The following is a 23,677-nucleotide window of genomic DNA, read 5'->3' as shown; positions in this document are numbered from 1 at the left end:
TCGTTAAATAAAAATTAATTTAGAACACTAAGTGACACAACGCGACATGAAATGTACCATTGTTTCGTGTTTCCGGTGAACGTTTCAAGTTTCGTATATTGTTTTACACCCTATATTACACATATTTATATATAAGTATGATGCTTATGCAGTGTTTTAGAAGAAAAAAAAACTGTCAACTCTACGGTATAATACTGAGGGTGTTATAAAATGTTCCTCCAATTCCTCTTTCTAATTAGAAAGTACATAGAAAGCGGTCAAAAAAAAAAATGTTCCTCCAATTAGAAAGGATACAGAAAGTGTCTTAAGCCGCATCCGCTCCTCGGAGCCGGTGATGGCCCCGACCGCGGAGCCGTCTTCGCCGCCGCCGCAGCGGCGCCCCCGCACGGGCCCACCCCCGGGGCTGAAGAACCTCGGCAACACCTGCTACCTCAACAGCGTCCTCCAGTGCCTTGCGTCCACGCCGCCCCTCACCACGTTCTGCCTCGACTCTCGCCACTCCAACCTGTGTACGAAACCCTAGCGCCCGCTTCACCCCCTTGCGCGCTCTTTTTTTTTTCGCAACTCATCAAGTGGTTGATGTTTGGGTTGGTTTGTTTGCTTTTAGGCATGAAGGTGTTCCCGAACAGGGAGAAGGAGTGCGCGTTCTGCGTGCTTGAGCGGCAGATCGCCCGGCTGCTTCGGGCGGATGCAGGGGCGCTCGATTCCCCCGCAAAGGTTATCCGCTGCATGCCCCTATTCGCCGAGCACTTCAGGTGGGGGCGCCAGGAGGACGCGCACGAGTTCCTCCGCTATGTGGTAGATGCCTGTCACACTGCTGGCCTCCGCATGCGCAAGCGGCTACGTGCAGCAGTTGCCAATGGAAACTGTGGTGAGGATGGCCGGGGGCAGGGGGCGTGTCTGGTTATGAGGGAGACATTTGGTGGGGCATTGCTGATTCAAGTGAAGTGCCTTGTGTGCAAGGGAGGGTCTAACAAGACTGATGAGATAATGGACATCAGTCTCGATCTGCCAGGGAGCAGTTCTGTTGCTGATGCCCTTGCCCGCTTCTTTCAGCCGGAGATATTGGAGGGCGCAAACAAATATAGTTGTGAAAGGTATGCTATTCTTTATCTAAAAAGGAACAAATGGTTCTCAGGGGAAGGTTTCAACTGTTAGAATTTTAACTGTTTACTTGTTAGGGATGGCCTTTTAGGACACTTTAGGGCTGATCATAATATTTTCAGTTGAAACAAAATCATGTAGGAAGTTTCACCAGCCCCTTCTTTTGCAATCTAATTGTCCCTGTAGGTAAATGGTGCAGTTTCCTTAGCCTTTCCATAGGAATGTAAATGTTAGTTTGAACCTCTTGAAATTACCCTACTTGGCTACTTTTTTAGAGAAGGAAAAACTTACTATTCCTTTCTTGTGAAATTTATTATGTAGTCATTTTCACCAAGGCAAAGATAACTCTGGTAATCTCTCCAGTTTATGTCTGCTTATTATGGAACAAAGTTGGTGTGACCCCAACCATGGACCCTCGTGAGTGTTCCAAAACTGGTCAGAACACCCTATAAGATCTTTCGATCCTCTTTCCGAATTGAAATTGTCAAAATGTAAAGCAGACAATGTAAACATTTGTATTTGTTTACAGTATATGAAAAACTTATCTCGATGTCGCCTTTCATGATGTGATGATAATTTCATGTGCTTCTTTTCAATCATCCAAGTTCTCCTGTATTCCTGATGCTTGTGTTTGAAACAGGCTTTATTTATGATTTTGGTAATGGCAGATGTAAAAAGCTCACCTCAGCACGGAAGCAAATGTTTATGCTGAGGGCACCTAAGGTGCTTGTCATACAACTCAAGGTTATTGACCTTCGGTCATTTCTTATTTTGTATTTGGACAAAACTTGTGCTTGATTTATTGGACATGGCTAGGAGCTGTTGCTGATGACCTGTGTTTTTCTTTTTCTGGTATGATGATATTAGAGGTTTGGGGGGATAAATGGTGGAAAGATCAACAGGAATATAGAATTCAAAGAGGCACTTGGTCTTTCTGATTGCATGTACAATAAAAACCAGGTAAAACATCAAATTTTGATTGCTTAATCTTTGGGTTTTTCTTAGGCATGCAAACTTTTGTGAACGCAAAGCTATCTGTGAAACCAATTTATTCACCTGTGGTAGGTTGCTCATTGATATGAAACCACATGTTAACTGCCATCAGTTTCTAGTTTGTTTAAGGACATTGTTTCCAATTTTATGTGGATCAAACTTCTTTAAGGTAACCACAGCAACTATCAAATCATGGTCCTTTAATAACGTAAATTCCATTTAACCAATGAACTTAAATGGATATGAACTAGTTTATGGTAACTTAATAATTTAATAATATGCGACATCACTTCCAGGGTTTCTATTGGAGCTACTGGTTAATTTGTTGAGCTAACTACTTTTTAGGTCAGGCCTTCATTTGTAATTGTATTTAGTCCTTGTATATGAGGTCTAGTCATCTGAAATTCGAGTTACAAACCTTTTTTAGCACTAAAATAGCTCTCCTGAACGAGAAAAGATATCATTGCCACGTTGATCTAATTTGATGGGCAAAGCTGGCTTTCCAGCTCTGAATTCCTACCAAACTCTTGTCTTTGCTGGACAAGGTGATACAAGGGCTTGCAAGGGAACCAAACAGGCCCTAATCTCTGTCCTCTGTTTTGATATAACAAGCCGCTATCATCACTTTTGTTTTTGAGCTATTTGCGAGCATCTTTTTTTGCAATCAGTTTGCTACTAATATTACCAACTCCTCCCGTTTGTAGATATATGATGTTTGAACATCAATACGGTTTCCAATATGCACAAATCCAATGGTACTACCAATACACAGTTCTTTTTTTAAGCATTGGTCAAAGTTAGAAAGCTTTCACTTTGTGCTTTCTACATAAAACATCTATGAACAGTCAGAATAAGTAACAACTTCAATTTGCTAATTGTATACATCATAACGTGTTAGCAAAGTATTCCTTCGGTCCGTCTTTGTTAAACGTATTAGCTCAAATGATCAGCATGCTTGGTTGCAGAGGCTAATTTTGTCTCGGGTCAGATGTGCATGCCGCTTCAATTCCCTGGCTGATTTAATGCGCTGCTCCTTCTCCTATGGTGTGATTGGCCGATCCTATGTTGGATTTAAAATGTCCCCTGTTATGCAGTAACAATTGCTTTCTGTAGCAAGTGTTAGTAATATAGCTTGTACTCCAGTCTTGAGACTCAACCACGCAAGGCCATTTTTACTACATGAAACTATCACCAAAGTACGTCAGTCTAAACAAAGACTTGTGTTTCATTTAGTTTCAAGGAAATCTTTTAGGAGGTAAGTTTTATGGGTACCATTTTGTTTATAGTGTGGTAAAAGCGTATAAGAGTATGGCAGTGGTGCAATGGCAATGTGAACTGTGAGATTCCTTTGCAGTATTTTATCCACTTAAAACTCTCTTTCTATGTATTTGATTGTATCACTCAAGCTTCTCTGTGAAATCATTTTCCTTTGTTGTCTATCATCTTTGCTAATTTTCTAGTTATAGTGTGCCACTTCTGTCTGGAATAAAAATTTTCATTTAGTGAAGGCATGATGCTTTTCCTAATCTTATCGACTGAAAACATTTTTTTATTTTCTCGCGCATATCTTATTAGACTATATCAGTTATCCCCTTGATTGATATGAAATATATCTTGGCTTGCATGGAGCTGCAGGATCCGCAACCAGTATATAATCTTTTTGGTTGTATCGTCCACTCAGGGCTCTCCCCAGAGTCTGGTCGCTACTATGCCTATGTTAAGGTAATTCAATCAGTATGTAAATTCGTTCAATCCTGTTCTTGTACTATATCTGAGCATAACTTGGAACATGCATTATATGCAGGATGCTAGTGGTCAATGGTTTTGTTGTAACGATTCTCATGTCTCCCTGTCAAGCTCTCAGAATGTTTTGTCTGAGAAGGTCTATATCCTATTTTATATACTGAATTCGAAAACTCAAAAGCCTAGTACAAATGGTTACTCTTCTACTGCAGCTAAACCTTTCAGCACGAATGGAATTGGCATATCAAGCACCTCATCTAGTGAGACCTCGAAGGTACCTTTGGTAAAACAGAATGGCATATGTTCTACCAAAGGTAATGTACTGATGCCCTTGAAGAATGGCAAGACTGCATCAGGTCCACTTATCAAGCCGATTCACTTTAAGAATAGTGCAGCAGAAAAGGTTATGTCAAATGGCAAAGTAAACCTCACTTCAAAAATTAATCCAGAGGTTAATGAAACTGCTAAATCATCAGAATCAAATGGTTGCTAGACTGGACAATTTGTGGGACCCAGTAAAAATAATGCTGATAATACTATTTCTTGTGGAGAGAGAGGCCAACAGTCAGAAAGAATACTGCAGGATGCAAATGGAAATGGCCAGCCAATTCATCATTCCCAGTATCTTGGTGAGACCAGTAACGGCAATGCTATGCCCGCTCAACAAGAGACCAGTAATGGCAATGCCACGCCCTCTCAACAAGAGACCAGTAATGGAAATGCCATGCCCACTCAACAAGAGACCAGTAATGGCAATGCCACGCCTTCTCAACAGGAGACCAGCAATGGCAAGGCCTCACATGCTGAACAATATTCTGACCGGTCATCTCATGCAAACTCTTCAGGAAACAAACGCCAACTTGAAGAAGATAAGTTTCAGGAAATGTAAGTCCCTAATTGATATTCTCTTACTTTTTTATATATCTTTCTGCTACCTGTGGACACTGAGACCCATATAAACAGCACTCGCGGGCACTGTAGCAACGGGTCCACCCTTCTAGACAGTGGTTACTGGCCCATTATGTTTGGTAGAATTAGACTATGTAGAGTCCGGAGTCATCCAATACTTAGGCCTTGTTTGGTCTGTTGGGGATTGAAGGGAATTGGGATTAAATGCCCAACAAGTCAAAATCCCCCCTCATCCCCTCCAATCCCCTTGGGAGGGGATTAATCGAACAAGACCTCAGGGGGTCATGTCATAGGAATGGGATCCTACCTAATAATATAGGAGGAGTTGTAACTATTAGAGGAAAGTAAGAATTGAAGGGTTAATCTCCTTGCGGCGCTGCTCACCAACTCAATACTGGCTCTGCTGCTGTCACACCCTTCACCATATATTCTACATGTAACACTTTCCATGAAATATGGGTCATCCATTCCTTACAGTTGCTTTTTGCAAATTAGCACCTTCTAAGTTTGGTCATGTATTCATTTTATATGATCCAACTTGCCATATAGCACAATGCGAACTAGGAATATGTTAACATGAGATAGCCATTTTCTTAATAAGACAAGTTATGGAGCGGTATAGGGAGAAGAAGAAGGACCTACACATGGTTTTTATTGACTTGGAGAAGGCTTATGATAAAATACCAAGGAATGTTATGTGGTGGGCGTTGGACAAACATAAAGTCCCAACAAAGTACGTCGGGCTCATTAAGGACATGTACAGCAATGTTGTGACTAGAGTTCGAACAAGTGATGGAGACACGGATGACTTCCCGATTAGGATAGGACTACATCAAGGGTCAGCTTTGAGCCCTTATTTGTTTGCTTTAGTGATGGATGAGGTCACAAGGGACATACAAGGGGACATCCCTTGGTGTATGCTTTTCGCGGACGATGTAGTGCTAGTTGATGAAAGCCGGACAGGAGTGAATCAGAAACTGGAGTTATGGCGGGAGACTTTGGAGTCCAAAGGTTTTAGACTTAGTAGAACTAAAACTGAGTATATGAGATGTGACTTCGGCACTACTACTCGGGAGGAGGAAGATGTTAGTTTGGAAGGTCAAGTAGTGCCTAGGAAGGATACCTTTCGATATTTAGGATCAATGCTACAGAGGGACGGGGATATTGATGAAGATGTTAGCCATAGAATCAAAGCAGGGTGGATGAAGTGGCGGCAAGCGTCTGGTGTCCTATGTGACAAAAGGGTACCACAGAAGCTAAAAGGCAAGTTTTATAGGACGGCGATTAGACCTGCTATGTTGTATGGTGCAGAATGTTGGCCTACGAAAAGACGACATATTCAACAGCTAAGTGTCGCGGAAATGCGTATGTTGCGTTGGATTTGCGGTCATACAAGAAGGGATCGAGTTCGGAACGATGATATACGTGAGAGATTAGGGGTAGCGCCAATTGAAGAAAAGCTTGTCCAACACCGGTTGAGATGGTTTGGACATGTGCAACGGAGACCTCCAGATGCACCGGTGCGTAGTGGAATCCTAAGTCAGGATAGTAACGTGAAGAGAGGCAGAGGAAGACCGAAGTTGACTTGGGTAGAGGCAATAAAAGGAGACTTGAAAGGATGGAATATACCCAAAGACTTAGCCTTAGATAGGAGTGCTTGGAAGACAGCTATTCACGTGCCTGAACCTTGATTGCTTCTGTTGGGTTTCAACTCTAGCCTACCTTAACTTGTTTGGGACTTAAAGGCTTTGTTGTTGTTGTTGTTGTGAGATAATTCATACTACCTTGGTTTGCACAGATAAAAATTTGTATTCTAAACTAGTAAATCTAAGACTGATTTGGATATGCTGTTTATCCTTGCAACTCTAATGGTGCCAATTTCACATACATGCATGGGGCTTTGAATGAAAACTTTGCAAATATCCCTAAGCAACCACGCATGAAGGTTCTTGCCTCAGACCTCTAGATCTAATCCATTTGACATCGTTTAATGACCCATGCATGAAATTACTGTTACCATTTTTGCACTAGTTACCTTCACATTCTAGAACCTTATTCTTTTCTTCCATTTGATGTATATGCATAATATATTATTCCTTTTTTTTTCTGAGTTGATCATTGTCTCATTTCTAATAATTTTGTAATGCTAATGTCATGTTTTGTTGAAACCCCCAAAAAACCAGGCTTGCTAAGTCAGCTAATTCTGAGCTTCGGCTGTCTGTATGGATGGATGATGTCTATAATTTTATGCGCTCGCAAAAGAGGCATCGAATTCAAAGTTCAGACATTCCTCAAGATTTTGATGCAATGAGGTAATGTGCTCAGACAGCGGCGGAAATTATCTAACTTTTGTTACAGGAAATTTGTTGATTAAGATTCTGTACTTTTTCTATATACCAAAGGTCTGTTGGATTAAATATTCTCAAGATGTTTATGGATTCCTGTTCTGACACACTGCTTTTCTCATGTAATGCAGAAAGCAGCTAAAATCAGATTCTGCAAGCATATTTAGGGCAAAAATTCCGGAGTCACTGAGGGAAATCTCATTAAACGCCTGACATCATACTTTGAGGTTAAATATTCACGTTTTTCATGCAGCAGTTCTTCAGAAACTACTTAGGTACAGATCTATATACTACGCTGTGTGGGATTCTGTAGTTTCATGTGGAAAAACTTGATTGCCCTGGTACCTGTCTTGTTGATTTCCTTATGCCTGATTGCCACTAATATATTTTTATTGCTAATTTCTTATCACTGACAATTCAGGTGTCAATTGGACCTTGGTGGTCAACTCCCCAACTCCACGCGCGGCTTATTTTTTTAGGACAGTTTTGTTTTCTTTGCTGAGATTGAGACGAGGAGTTCTAAGTTGCATGTACAATATCCTTTTTGTTGTTATCCCTGATGTTATAGGCACCACACCACCATCCCCACGGCTTCTCTGTCTAGAATGTAGAAGATACCTCTTTTTCTCCTTTTGTAAGATAATATAACTGGCAGATTAAAGCATGAGTTTATGGTGTTTTTTGACCCTTAACAATGTATTTCCACCCCGAGCAGTCTCAATTTTGGTCAATGTTCTGTTATGGGGGTCGATTCGATAGCAACATTTTTAGATATTGAGCTGTAATCAACGGAAGCAAATTGACTTGAGAATATAATTTTTTATCATTCTGATGGCAAATCAATGTTTGATCATGAGAAAAACCTGAATAGCAAGTGAAATGGGCTCGCTGCAGCTGCAGCTTATTGCAGCTACAGTACATAATAGTTGTTTCCTCGCAGCCGCAGAAGTAGCTGCAGCGAGCACACTCATGATGTCGTGCTCGTGCGTGACGCCTATTTAGTAGTGTGCTTTTGAGACGTCAAGTGTCTGTTCTTGTACTCTGCTATGGCACAGAAACTCAATTGGCATGTTGATCTGGTGAATCTAAGCTCTGGGGCCTTGTTTAGATTGGGGTTAGAAATCAATATTTGGCACTATAGCTGTAGCACTTTCGTTTGTATTTAACAATTATTATCCAATCATGGTCTAACTAGGCTCAAAAGATTCGTCTCGTAATTTACAATCAAACTGTATAATTAGTTATTTTTTTATCTATATTTAATACTTCATGTATGTGTCCAAAGATTTAATATGATGAAAAGAGAGTGAAAAAACTTGCAATCTAAACGAGGCCTGGAATGAATATCGAACGGCTAAAGCTATCACCTCCAAGTCCAAGGATGCAATTGGGCAGACAGGCAGTGGGCTGTATATTTGCATTTCTAGTTGTTTTGAGTCTTTTTTTAAGTCATTTCCGGTTGTTAGCTTTGTTTCGGAACAGCTTGTCATTTCCCCCCCGTTGTCGATGGATTTGCTTTGGTGCTGCCTGCCTGCCGTACGCTGCACTGCTTCGAGAAATGGCAGATGTAGCCATCAGGCATTTGTCCCTAAACCACTTTCAGCTCCAATCGGACAGGAAAAACATCATTTGGAATTTCATGCCAGAAGGAAAATTCACAACAGGATCGGCCTACCACGCGCAATTCATTAGATCAATGACGACCAATTTCAAACGACTGACTTGGAAAATCTGGGCGCCACCAAAATACAAGTTCTTTGGGTGGCTCTTCATCCAAAATAGAATCTGGACCTCCGATAGACTACAAGCGCGAGCATGGCCAAATAATGGTGTGTGTCCTCTTTGCAAACACAATCAAGAATCTAGAGTCTATCTCTTTCAAGACTGTCGTTACACTAGGCACATTTAGGAGAGCATTGCAATGTGGCTAGGCAATGAACACCTGCGACCTTCCGCTTGGGTGCTAGGAGACTCCGTACAAGCTTGGTGGGAAAACCTAGATCGAACATCTTCGACGGCGAGGCGAAGGCTACGCTCCATTATCATTCTTGTTTGTTGGGAGGTGCGGTATGAAAGAAATGCAAGAATCTTTGAGCGCAGAGAATCCGCACCAATGCATCTCTTCCATAAGATCAAGGAAGAGGCTGGCTTATCGGCAATGGCGGGAGCTAAGCATATCTTCAATTTATTATTGCGCGTGTGATTTGAGGCCACCTGAGGTGGGGCGTGTCGGGCTTTTCTCCTCTTGTACACAATTATATATGTTTGTATAGTGCTTTTCTAGGCTTCCTTCTTTTTAATATAATAGACAGCTCTCCTACCGGTCCGTTAAAAAAAAGATAGGAGAGGACAACAAATGATTCGAGAGAAAACAAGGAGACGTGAAAAAAAAAGGTTCGAGAGAAAACAAGGAGACGTGAAAAAAAAAGGTTTCGTATCTGGTGTCTAGTCGGTGCAATCTTTGGAAATATTGCTTTGTTGCTGCATCGTTTTCGAATCAAACTAAGCCTTCGCATCGCAGCTGTATCTGACACTTTGGCTATGGATATATGGACGGATTTCAGGCTAATAAACTGTTATGGGGTTTGTTACGGCGATAATGCTTAGGAAGGGGCGTTCATCCACCCCGACGTCGCTCGCCCCGCTCCGCTCCGAGCACTTCAATGCTTCATGGCTTCTCAAAAAAAGTGCCGCTCACTTCCTCTATTGCAGGGGCCGTCCCCGCGGCCTTCTCTGGCGTGGCAGCTCCGTACCCGGCCCCTTTTCGCGCTGCTCCGCACTCCCGTGCTGTGCCACCTCGCCCGTCGCGGAAGAGGAGGCAGAGAAGGTCTACGCCTGCGCCCCCATCCACCTCGCGCCGTTGACGAGAAAGGGGAGGCCTGCGCCACCGCAATTCCCCACCAGGCAGACCGTGGTTGCCGCCGACACAGTGTTTCAACTGTTTCTCAGATGTATGTTTGGAGTGTTTCATACGGATGTTGCAAAAGTAGATCAGGATGTTGTATATGTTACAATAGTTGTACATGTATGTTGCAAACGTCTGTTCCTAATATTTTATTTGCTTTTCAGACATATATTGCAAGTGTGTGTTATCTGGATGTTACGTATGTTTGCAATGCAATGGTTTTCAAGTGTTTTTCAGGTGTTTTCGCAAATGTTTTAGGCGCATGAAGTGTTTCATCTGTCTTCTTTTGCATGTTGCAAGTGTTGCATCTGAATGTTTTAAAAGTAGATCGAGGTGTTGTGCATGAAATGTGTGTGGGGAGCGAGAAGGGGTGCGAGTAGTCCCGCGCGCAGTTTGGCGTCGCGGGCTCGTTGCTGGGGCGGGCACTCGCAAGTTCGCCGCTGTTGGGGCGCTCGCTCGCTCGCTGCACGGGCACCGTCCAACGCTAGCGCCCCGGGTTGGACATCCGGGCGCTAGAAAGTCCCTTCTAAGCTACGAGCTCAGAAATATAAAGTTACAAAAAATAATCGCAGGGCTCTGCCCTACATGCAGTTGACGACGCCTCATGGTCTCATGGAGATAAACCTAGCTAGGCTATCGCCCCTATATCTCTGCCAATACTTATTTACCCTACTATGTGTGCATATCAGAGGTGGTTTCTTGTTCATTAATAGTAACCAATATGTGCATATCATAGATGGAGAATAAGTGAATAAGACATCACTAATGTTGTCCATATCGAAGACGTAAATTTAAAGACGCTTATTGTTCCCGTCACTAATATACAACTTGAACTATGTCACTAATAAGTTTTTTCTGTCATAGTGATAGTTAATTAAGAGAAAAGAAGACTGATAATTAATAGACCGCTAATGTTTTCTTTGTTGAACGTAACTATTATCTAATTTTTCCAAATAAGAGACGATAAAAAATAGACTAAAGCAGCCACCGGCCGCCCGGTGCCCCCCATTTGGAAGGCGTGCGTCAAGCTGTACCAAACTAGCAACAACCGGTGCCGAGGCCGACGGGCTATATGCATCCAAAGAGGTGAAACAGCCAACGACGACGCGATGACCAGACCTATTTTTTTGCAATTTAGTTTTTTTCTTGTTAAAATTTCATGTTTACACCCGAAGCATCGTAAACTTAACTTTGGACCCTTTTTTCGGCGCCGTAACCTACGACGTCGAGTTAACCCGTCTCAACATCAAACGTCATGGCGCTGAGGTCAAAGACTAGATGATGACATGGCGCTGATTTGGCTCCAACATCGCATACGTGAAGCAGGGCGCCGACTTCGGCTGTGCTGTACCTATCTGTCGCGCGCTGCTGACCTATGCCTGCTCTATTGCTTTGCTTCGCATGCAAGCAACCATGTCTTTTGGAGAGAGAGAGCGCGCGCTGGACAGAGAGAGACACGAAGAAAATGCGGCCGTGTTTAGTTCACGCACCGAACCGGCAGACTGTACAACCAAACTGTGCAATTAGTTTTGTTTTTATTTGGTTCTAAATGTTCAATCGTTGACTAATTAGGCTCAAAACGTTCGTCTCGCAAAGTACAACCAAACTGTGCAATTAGTTTTTAATTTCGTCAACATTTAGTACTACATGCATGTACCGTAAATTTAATATGACGGAGAATCTTCTTTTTGTATAGTGTCAAATTCGGGAATTGAGAAAAACTAAACATGGCCTGCATGTTGTACGCCGCTGTAGACACGCAGGCTTTGGGGAGCAACCGAGCAACACGCAACCCCAGTTGCATGCGTAGTACTCGTGTCCATGAGCTGCTAGACACGCAACCCCATGGACCTGTTTTTTTTTTCCTCTTATCTAAGTATAACTATAGTATCTGTTCGGATACAGACACACACCACCACACACACGCACACCTCACACACACGGTATACAAACAGACCTACAGCTATACCTAGACAACGAACGCAGCTGAGAGATACTCGAAAATCAACAGACTCCGAGCATGATGGGCACGTCACTTGACCATTGTAGCATATCTGCGAGAGAGGCACCTGGAGAAAATAGGGAAAAACCCCGGTGGGAATCCTGCGCCGAGCAACACTCGAACGCAGGATCGACGGCTTCCGCAGCTGGAAGACCGACCGACCGAGCTACGGCTCGTTCCCCCATGGACCTGCTTTTGTATGACTGCACGGCTCCATCAAATCAATCTGCATTTGTTAAACACTCTCGCTTCAACCATTTGTCTTAGGCCATGTTTAGTTGAGGCCGGATTCGGCGCCGCCGGATACCAAGCACTGTAGCCTTTTGTTTTTATTTAATAATAATTGTCTAATTATTGACTAATTAGGCTAAAAACGCCCGTCTCGTAAAGTACAACCAAACTGTGCAATTAGTTTTTGATTTCGTCAACATTTAGTACTCCATACATGTACCGTAAGTTTGATGTGACGGAGAATCTTCTTTTTGCATAGTGCCAAATTCAGAAAATCTGAGGAACTAAACATGGCCTTAGGCGTTTTAGATTCAGCAGTAAAGTTTTAGGTGTCACATCAAATGTTATATGGAGTGTCATATAGGATGTTTGGATATTAAATTCGTCAGCAAACCACGAGATAAATTTATTAAGCCTAATTAATCCGTCATTAACACATGTGTGTGCTGTAGCACTTTATTATTAAATTATGGACTAATTAGACTTAAAAGATTTGTCTTGCAAATTAGTCACAAAATGTGCAATTAGCTATTTTTTAGTCTATATTTAATACTCTATGGCCCCGTTCGCTGGTCTGAAACTTGGCTAAAAAACACTGTTCCGGCTGGTTTGTTGTGAGAGAAAAATACTGTTTGGCTGAATGGATAAACAGTGTCACATGAGGGGGAACCAGCCAGCTGACTGGTTTCCTCAGACCAGCGAACACCACCTATGTATGTGTCCAAACATTCGATGTGACAGGGTATAAAGTTTTGGGGTAGAAACTAACAAAGGTGTCGGGGACCAATACTAGGGTACCCGAAGAGGAGCTAACGATCATCTATATTGATTTATCTGAGCAGTCAAGAGTGTGACTACAGCTCCAATCGACCCCCAGGTGCACGGGCTCCATCTCGCCCGACCTCTGAGGACGGGCTCCACCTCGCTCGACCCTTAGAGTTGTGCTCCGCCTCGCCCGACCCTAAGGCTACGGACTCTGCCTTGCCTAACCCTTAGGCCACGGGCTCCACATCGCCTGACCCCGTGGCCACGGGCTCCGCCTCGCCCGATGGAAACCCATACCGCCACCAACCACTCTAGGTCCAAACGTATGGGAGTGGGTCAAAACTCTGACACCGAGGAAGAGATCGGCATGCCCCGATGTAACCCGTGGCCATGATGGGCCATACCTGAGGGTTCACATCAAGAACAGCATCGGGTGTGCTGGTGCTGTTCTACCTAACCCTCGTACGAATGACGATAGACGTGTCAGTCCACCACGACGTCCACCGGGACAGGATGAAACGCCATGACCGACAGACGATGCCTACGCATGGCGCCAGTGACAGATAGAGCCGCGACATGGAGCTATCCCTGGTGACATCTATAGGATCGACGGGACCCGTGTAACACCTCGGGTGTTTAAATGTTAAAATCTGACATGTCATCATATGCATTGCAAAGCATTTGGCATTTGGTGAAAACTTTGATGTGCATTTACTAAAACAAGTTTACATTTGTGTAATGAGTGTTGAATTGTATTGTTTGACTCAAGTTCAAAGTTTGACTGGGTTTTGAATTTTTCGAGAAAACCTCGCGTTTCAACATGTAAACCCTACCCTGAAAATCCATTTCGAAATCTAAGCATATTTTAGGGTTGGGCCCAAAAGCAAAAGTGTAGAGCTTGGCAAGTTATACAAAGTTTGTTTTTGGAGTTTTTCAAGTTGTTTAGAAAATTTTTGAGTAAATCAAAAAGGCGTAATTCGGTAAATTTCCCTATTCAAATTCAAAAGTTCATTTCAAAATCTAGACCGAATTAGGAGATGGTTATAAAAGCAAAGTTGTAGAACTTTTGATTTTGAACAACTTTTATTTTTGGATATTTTTGAGTTGTTATGAAAATTTGAGAGTAATTTGTGAAATTTGGCGAATGGCAAACTTGTAATTTCTGTGAACAGTACTCACCGCTCAGGCTACACCGGCGGCGATCTTCGGCTTGCTTCCAGTCGTGCGCGTGGCCGTCTGGGCGTCGCGTTGGCGCGCTAAAGACTTCGTCGTGGCTTCCTTGCGCTTCCTTGGCTGCCCTATAAAGCTCTGGAGCCGCCACCGTTCTTCTTTCTTCGCTCTCTGTTTTTCCCGTCGTCGCTGCTCCATCTCCGGCGAGCCCGTGCCGTCGTTGTCGTGCTCCACCGTCGCTGTTAAGCTAGTCCTAGCTCCACCTGAACCTTGCGCGTCCATCTGACCCACCAATTTGGCTTGTCTTCACCGGGAACTCGAGTTTCATCGTCTTCTTCCTCGCGGCCGGTAACCTCACCGTCGCATGCGCATCTTCGTGGCCAGAGTCCGTCGGTGAGCCGTTGCCCTTGATTGATGTCCCTTTAGCTTCGTCTCGATGCCGTAGTGCTCATTTCACTATTGTTTGGCCATTTTATCCACTGCAGTCGTCGGCACACCGTCACCGACGATCCTTGCTCCGCCGCCGTTGCTGTTCACGTCGACCCGTGTCTACGTTGCTTCTCCGGCCTTAATTCTTGCTTGAACGTGTTCGTGGTGAGCTACTGGACCTTCCCATGCCCTCTGTTTCCCCGTTTTCGGCTTTGTTTCGCCGGCGTAACATCGCCGAGCCACCGCATCCGCCATGGCCGACGCCAAGCTCGTAACTCGTAGTAATTCGTCTAGCTAGTGCCTTCAGTCGATGCGCCGGGATGATGTGGTCATTTTGGTGCCTTGACCGTCGCCTTTGGACTCGCCGTCGGTGAGTTTGCGCCGGTCAGCGCCGTCGTCGTCGTAGTCAACACACGGGAGGTAGAAGATGACAGGTGGGGTCCGATGTCAGTGACTCAGCGTTCAAATGGATTTTTCTATTTTCAGATTTGAATGAATAGTGTCTATTTTTGTTATTTTGTGTAGATTTATTTAGAGCTCCAAAAATTATGAAAATTTTTGTGTGACTTCTCTGAGATGTATAGTATTTAAGAAAAATATGAAATAGTGTTTTTCAGTAAATTTTAAATGTGATAAAAATTGCTCAATTTATTCATAAATGGATTTCCAGGATTTTTCTAGGCTTATTTATTTATCCAAAAAATTATGAAATTTGTTTTGCCACTTAGTTAACATGTAATGAACATGTACTAAAATTTTGGGCTCAATTAGAATAAGTTGATTTATTTCATAATTTTGAATTAAATAATTAATTCATAAAAGCAAATAGTAACCTTTAGTGATTTAGGTTTTGTTTGGAATTTTGGATTGAGTGATGACCTTGGGTCATTTGTTGTTAATGATCCTTGGCAGTTGATGTATGTGTTTACGAAAAAGAATTAGTTTGTTTGACTTGCAACTGTACCGCAAAGGAAAGTTGTATTCAAATTATTAATTTTTCATCCCTCATCGAGCATCATGTTTAGAATTCCGCATCATGTTAAACATGGCATTGTTATTACATGTAGTGAACGAAGGTGAACACGTGGTAGTTAATCAAGCTGTTGAAGAGGTTAATCCGTCTGTTGAGGTCGGGTCGAATACTTGTGTAACGTCGCAGGAATCGAACTTTTCCGTCAACGAAGGCAAGCCCCGGATGCATACAACCCTACCTTGTGTTTTATAAATTAATTTCGCTTTTGCTTTCCGTTACTGCATTAAGTGATTAGGAGTTAAGTAAAAGCCTAATTGGTGCATTACCACCCTTGTTATTCCATATTTACCATATTACCTGTTTTAAACTCGTATATGCCTAGTTTTGCTTAGCTATGCGTAGAACGATGAAAGTTGGGTGACTACCTGCCATCTGCTAGTTTTAAATGGAACATTAGTTAATTATGTTAGCATGTGATATGGGAATGTGGAGTAATAAATCTAGACCGGGCGGACTCGGTGTGTGTGAGCCACAAGACATGGAGGTCTTGTGAGCGGGTTCTTTCCGCCTGTGTTGATTAAGGCACGTCCGTTGTTGAATTGCATGAGGTGAGAATTTGTAGTACTAACCACATACTCCGGTAAGCCTGAACTTGGAAATTCTATTAAGAGAATGGCTACTCGCGCACTGGGAGTGGAGAGATGGCGGGAATAGCGTGTACCCTCGTGGCTGGAATGTGGCCGGATTTGAGGTGTGCTGTATTCTTGGGTGGCGCGGACCTGTTCTTGTTTTAGAGGATCCAAGGGTAGGTTGATATATGTGAGTCGGGGACCTGCATATGTCGTGTGGTCTGGAATCCCCAGCTGGGCTTAATCGGTTCGAATCGTCGTTTCTCCTCGGTTATGGAGACTCAACTCACTGTTCATCATCGTAGAATTAATAACCGGAACTTGAATAAGGCTTGTGAAGGTGTGGGATATGAAGTTTCATGATCTCAGTGCGGATCGTGTCAGCTTTGTATATAATTCTCGAGAAGTTTTCTATATAAAGAATGTTGTTAAAAGAGCTTTTACGCAAAAGAACTTTGATCATTGTTAAAGCTATACCTTGAATCCCTGAGCCTGCATTACTGAGTTTATCAGTTAAGATTTCGGATAAGTCTTGTTGAGTACCTTTGTACTCAGGGTTCATTGACCCCTTGTTGCAGGTGAGCCTCATGAGCAGATCTGTTTTGGATCGTGCTGCATGACTATCGTTCGTTCTGACGATGAGAATTAAATGTGTGATCCTTGGGCAGGATGTTTATTTTGTGTGATATGTCTATATTAATTATGCCACTCCACTACTACTATGGTTTGTAATAATTATTGAACTTAGTTTGTAAGCTTTGAAACAACTGGTTTGTAAACTATGTTATCGTAAGACTTCCGCTGATTTTACTCTGGTTTTGATATTTGAATAAATGTTGTAATACTGCAATGACTCTGTAACGTGATCCTGCTCGGAAATCGTGGATGATTCGGGGTTCCCCGAGGACACCCGACAGTCTTTTTAAGTTAATGGAAACATATGCATGAATGTCAATGGTCGTCGGACAGTGACAGGTGCATGTGGGCCCAATAACTTAGGAGGTTCTGCCACAGAATGGTATCAGAGCTATCGTTACAAGGTTTTTGTTGTATTGTTTTACGAAAACTTCAAAATGAATTGGGATGACTAAATTTAACTTGATAATTTGGTCCAAATTGCTTCTGACTTATCTTAATTCTTTCTCACCATTCCCTATTTGATTAAAATGTTTTGTGTGGTGGAGTAGTAATTATACTATGCCCTATATAAAAATAAATGTTGTTTATGCGCATTATAAATTTTTGATGTTTTTGTTCGTAAGAACGATTCATGCATCATGAATAATTCACTCGTTACTTCCTTCACCTCTTAGTCTGGAGTTAAGTAGTGAGTCTGGTTTGAGGAATGTAATCCATCTTAGCTACTCTTTGGATTTTGATCAAATAGTCTTACTTGGATTAAATTGGTTTCCTACAGTATGGCTCGTGCCAAGATGACGCCCCGTAAGTCCACCGGACCCAAAGGAGTTCCTCGTCACCAACTTGCCTCTAGAAATGATGGTGCTAGCAGTAGCAGTTCTAGGCCTAATCCCCAGGCAGAGATACAGAGGATTTCCGCAGAGTTAGCACAATCTACTAGAGATAGGGCTTTGGATGTTATACAAATAGGTGAATTACAGGGTCAATTGAGGCAGCTCATCACCGCGCATAGGAACTGCGAAAGTATGTTAGTTCGTACGGTGGAAGGAAGAAATGAAGCTTGGCATAGGGAAGATGTAGGTAGAGCTAGAACTCATGAGCTAGAATTCTATGTAGAAGATTTAGAAGAACATAATACATATCTACATGAGGAAGTTCATAGGCTTAGCAATCTACTGAATCCGAATCATGAGCCTCAAGCTGATGCGATGGACCCCGGTGTCATCCTTGCCGATGATGATGAATCGGGAGAGGAAGAAGAAGAAGATCCTGAAGAATTAGTAATGATCGATGAAAGTGATGATGAAGGCGGTAATAATTCCGGAATGGATACCGAGCCTGAAGTTTGAAGAAATTGAGGAAAGGAGAGTTGTATAATAGTAGCTCTAGTTAAGTTATGTAGTTCTATTTTCGTACCCGTAGGTTTGTTTGTACATTAGTAAGCTCCATGTAATGTGTCTAGAGTAAGCTTTGGTACAATTCAATAAAGACATGTGAATAAAGTTTGGTTTGTTATGAGCAGATGCGTCGTACACGGGGTTCGTTTATTCCAGGAACTTCACAAGATGAGGACGGTATTCCTGATCCGCCACCAATTCCAACCAATTTAGCTGATGCTATAACTGCACTTGTCAATGTGACGGCTGAAAATTCTTGTTTGCTTCATGAGATGGCTCAGAGTAATCAGAATCAGATGTACGGAAACCGTGGACGCCACCATAACCGACAGGAGGCTACATATGTTGATTTCATAGACACAAGACCCCCAGTGTTTACCAAGGCAGATGAACCATTGGAGGCTGATGACTGGCTTCGAACCATGGAGCAGAAATTTGACCTTATCCCATGCACAGAGTATCAGAAACCTACGTTTGCCGCCCAACAACTTAGAGGAGCAGCAAGTGCTTGGTGGGCAAACTTAGTGGCTATGCAACCAACTGACATTCCAATAACTTGGGCTGAGTTCCGTACGGCCTTCAGAGCCCATTATATCCCTGAAGGAGTAATGGCTATGAAGCTAGATGAATTCCTTGCTTTGAAACAAGGAGATCAAAGCATGATGCAGTATGTGGGAAGATTTAATCATCTGTCCCAATATGCATCCGAACATGTCAATACCGATGCCAAGAAGAAGAGGTGGTTTATGAGAGGCCTAAATACCAAGTTGCAGACTATGATGACCACTTGCACCAATGTCACTTACCATGAGGTAGTAAATATTGCAATTGCTTCAGAATCAAAGTATCGGCAGCACAAGGAGCTCAAAAAGAAAAAGAGTGTGCCGTTTGGATCTTTTGGGGGAAATCCGAAGAGGCAAAGGGTGATTTATCATCCAGTACATCATAATCGTCCTCCTTATCGTCCGCCGCAGTTCCAAGCTGGGCAACAGTCAAATGTCCGTCCTGCTATAACCTATCCGAGTTCACAATCAACCAATGCTCCTGGTGGCAATGCTCCAACATCCCAGGGTCACAACTATCCGTGCTATAATTGTGGAAGGACTGGTCATTTCTCCAGGGAATGTCCATATCCTAGGCAGGCTAATCAAAATTATCAGAAGGCTCCTGCCAATCAACAACAGGGTCAGGCACCAAACAAGAACCCTAATCAGAATGCTCAGAAGGGCAAAGATGAGAGGAAGACAGGACGGGTGTTCTATATTCAAGCTGGAGAAATTCCAGAAGGGGAGCCAGTGATGATGGGTATGTTTCCTGTTGCCGATCACCCTGCAGTTATACTTTTTGATTCTAGCGCATTGCATTCATTCATCAATAGAACATTTATCGTGAAGCATGAAATTTCGATTAGGGCAACAAAGGAAAGTTTCTTTATACAGTCGCCCGGGGGACGTCTGTGTACTAAGGAGATGGTATACCAGGTACCCGTAAACCTGGGTGGGCATATTTTTCCCACTACCATGATTATCCTTAAGGATCAGGATATAGATGTAATCTTGGGAATGAATTGGATGTACCAGCATAAGGCTGTTATAGATGCTTTGAATAGGACCTTAAGAGTGAGTTTGCCTGATAGTAATTCTCAACTTCTTATCCAACTTCCAACCCTAAGAAGATCAGTGAGTAAGATTTGTGCAACTGTTGTCAAAGAGATTAGAGATATTCCGGTAGTGTGTGGATTTCCGGATGTGTTTCCTGAAGATTTACCCGGTCTACCACCTGATAGGGATGTACAGTTCAATATAGAGTTACAACCTGGAACAGCTCCGATTTCTCGGAGAGCTTATAGGATGTCACCTAAGGAATTGGCCGAGTTGAAAACTCAGTTACAAGAATTGATTGAGAAAGGGTTTATCCAACCTAGTTCTTCACCTTGGGGATGTCCAGCAATTTTTGTGAAAAAGAAAGATGAGACCCTGAGGTTGTGTGTTGACTATCGTCCATTGAATGAAGTGACCATCAAGAATAAGTATCCATTACCTCGGATAGATCTGCTTTTTGATCAACTGGCCGGAGCCAAAGTTTTCTCCAAGATAGATTTGAGATCAGGATATCACCAAATCAAGATAAAGCCTGAGGATATTCCCAAAACAGCATTTACCACAAGATATGGGTTATATGAATACTTAGTAATGTCTTTTGGTTTGACAAATGCTCCAGCTCATTTCATGTATCTTATGAACTCAGTATTCATGCCGGAGCTAGACCAGTTTGTAGTGGTGTTTATTGATGACATTTTAGTATATTCCAAGAATAAGAAAGAACATGCAGAACATCTCAGAATAGTTCTGACCCGTTTGAGAGAACATCAGTTATATGCCAAGTTCAGCAAGTGTGATTTTTGGCTTAAGGAAGTGCAATTTCTTGGACATGTCTTGTCAGCCGAAGGAGTTGCAGTTGATCCAAGCAAAGTGAAGGATGTGCTTGATTGGAAACCGCCAACCACAGTTCATCAAGTTCGGAGTTTTCTGGGTTTGGCGGGATATTACCGTCGGTTTATTCTAGATTTCTCAAAGATATCAAAGTCCATAACTGAATTGTTGAAGAACCAAGTTAAGTTTGTCTGGTCATCAGATTGTGAAGAGGCTTTCTAGACTTTGAAGAGACTGTTGACTACTGCGCCAGTGTTAGCCCAACCTAACATCGAGAAGCTGTTTGATGTTTATTGTGATGCTTCAGGTATTGGTATTGGATGTGTGTTGATGCAAAAAGGCCAAGTCATTGCCTATGCATCCAGGCAACTTAAGCAACATGAAGAACATTATCCGACTCATGACTTGGAGTTAGTGGCTGTGGTTCATGCTCTAAAGATTTGGCGGCATTACCTGCTTGGTAATACGTGTCATATGTATACAGACCACAAAAGCTTAAAGTATATCTTTACTCAGTCAGAGTTGAATATGCGACAAAGAAGATGGTTAGAACTGATTAAGGATTATGATTTGGAAGTACATTATCACCCTGGTAAAGCAAATGTGGTTGCAGATGCTCTCAGTCGCAAAAGTTATTGCAATTGTTTGACAGTGAGAACAATGGGTTTGAATTTATGTCAAGAAATGGAAAAGTTGAATGTAGAAGTAATTCAACAAGGAAGTTTGACCAACATAATTGTTGAAGCCACTATTCGAGGTCAAGTTATTGCTGCTCAGAGGGAAAACAAGGGTATAGCCCATATCAAGGAAAGAGTCAAGAAGGGAAAAGCGGAGTGCTTTAGTATTGATAATGAAGATGTGTTGTGGTTCAAGGATCGCCTGGTGGTACCAAAAGTTCCTGAGTTGCGGCAGTCAATTCTAGATGAGGCACATGCTACTAGGTTATCCATTCATCCGGGAAGTAACAAGATGTACCAGGACTTGAAGCAAAGATTCTGGTGGACTAAAATGAAAATAGAGATTGCTAGATACATAGCAAAGTGTGATACTTGTCAAAAAGTGAAAGCTATACATTTGAGGTCTGCTGGTGAATTACAACCATTACCTATTCCATCTTGGAAGTGGGAGGACATAAGCATGGACTTTATTGTTGGTCTACCCAAGACATCAAAGGGATTTGACTCAGTATGGGTTATTGTAGATCGACTCACTAAGTCAGCGCATTTTCTTCCAGTCAAGACAATATATCCTACGATCCAATATGCCAAAATGTACTTAGCAAGAATCATGAGTCTCCATGGAATACCCAAGACTATTGTGTCAGATAGGGGTACACAGTTTGTTTCCAACTTTTGGAAACAATTGCATTCTTCGTTGGGTACCAAACTTCTGTACAATACAGCTTATCATCCGCAGACTGATGGACAGACTGAAAGAGTTAATCAAGTGCTTGAAGATATGTTAAGGTGTTGTGTCCTTAACTATTCCAATAAGTGGGATGAATGCTTACCTTTGGCCGAGTTCTCATACAACAATAGTTATCAAGAAAGCATTAGAATGGCTCCATTTGAAGCACTCTATGGTCGTAGATGCAGAACATCATTGAGTTGGTCTGAGCCTGGAGAAAGAAGATTCTTTGGAGTTGATCTTGTGAAAGAAACAGAAGACAAGGTTAGGCAAATACAGAGTAATTTGAAGATAGCTCAGTCCTGCCAAAAGAGTTATGCGAATAGACGACGGAGACCATTGGTATTTAACAAAGGAGATTTTGTATATCTGAAAGTATCACCAATGAAGGGAGTTAACCGTTTTGGTGTTAAAGGAAAGTTGGCACCCCGATACATTGGACCCTATCAAATTTTGGAAAGGTATGGAAAAGTGGCATATCGCTTGCAATTACCTGAACATCTTGCAGCTGTGCATGATGAGTTCCATGTTTCTTAATTGAAGAAGTGTCTCCGAGTGCCTGAACAGAATATTGAAGTTGAGGGAGTGGAACTAGAACCGGATTTGACTTATTCCGAATATCCTATCCGAGTGTTAGATCAAAAAGATCGTGTTACTCGAAGACGGGCAATCAAGTTCTATAAAATACAATGGAATCAACATTCAGAAGAGGAAGCTACTTGGGAATCAGAAGATTACTTGTTAGAAAAGTTTCCCAAATTTTTAGCGTCAATATAGAATCGAGTAATGTTAGTTGAGCTCGGTAGTACATGTTGTGTTTTGTAAAAGTAACCTTAGCTATTTTATGGACAGAGTTTGTATGTGTTCTTGCGACACATTTCCTTTTCCATTACTTACCCTATGGCTTTGAATCTCGGGGCGAGATTTCTTTTAGGGGGAAGGATTGTAACACCTCGGGTGTTTAAATGTTAAAATCTGACATGTCATCATATGCATTGCAAAGCATTTGGCATTTGGTGAAAACTTTGATGTGCATTTACTAAAACAAGTTTACATTTGTGTAATGAGTGTTGAATTGTATTGTTTGACTCAAGTTCAAAGTTTGACTGGGTTTTGAATTTTTCGAGAAAACCCCGCGTTTCAACATGTAAACCCTACCCTGAAAATCTATTTCAAAATCTAAGCATATTTTGGGGTTGGGCCCAAAAGCAAAAGTGTAGAGCTTGGCAAGTTATACAAAGTTTGTTTTTGGAGTTTTTCAAGTTGTTTAGAAAATTTTTGAGTAAATCAAAAAGGTGTAATTTGGTAAATTTCCCTATTCAAATTCAAAAGTTCATTTCAAAATCTAGACCGAATTAGGAGATGGTTATAAAAGCAAAGTTGTAGAACTTTTGATTTTGAACAACTTTTATTTTTGGAGATTTTTGAGTTGTTATGAAATTTGAGAGTAATTTGTGAAATTTGGCGAATGGCAAACTTGTAATTTCTGTGAACAGTACTCACCGCTCAGGCTACACCGGCGGCGATCTTCGGCTTGCTTCCAGTCGCGCGCGTGGCCGTCTGGGCGTCGCGTTGGCGCGCTGAAGACTTCGTTGTGGCTTCCT

The 23,677-nt window shown here is 42.3% G+C and overlaps 1 pseudogene; it reads left to right on the top strand.

The window, feature by feature from the left end:
* The first annotated feature begins 288 nt into the window (after positions 1–288).
* On the top strand, positions 289–7,915 carry LOC136532993 (ubiquitin carboxyl-terminal hydrolase 25-like; annotated as a pseudogene).
* Positions 7,916–23,677: the final 15,762 nt, after the last annotated feature.

Source organism: Miscanthus floridulus, unplaced genomic scaffold (genome assembly GCF_019320115.1).
Source record: "Miscanthus floridulus cultivar M001 unplaced genomic scaffold, ASM1932011v1 fs_764_1_2, whole genome shotgun sequence".
In the NCBI taxonomy this organism is placed as follows: Eukaryota; Viridiplantae; Streptophyta; class Magnoliopsida; order Poales; family Poaceae; genus Miscanthus; species Miscanthus floridulus.
Note: the sequence above shows the minus strand (reverse complement) of the source record. Positions and strands in the feature narration are given on the sequence as shown.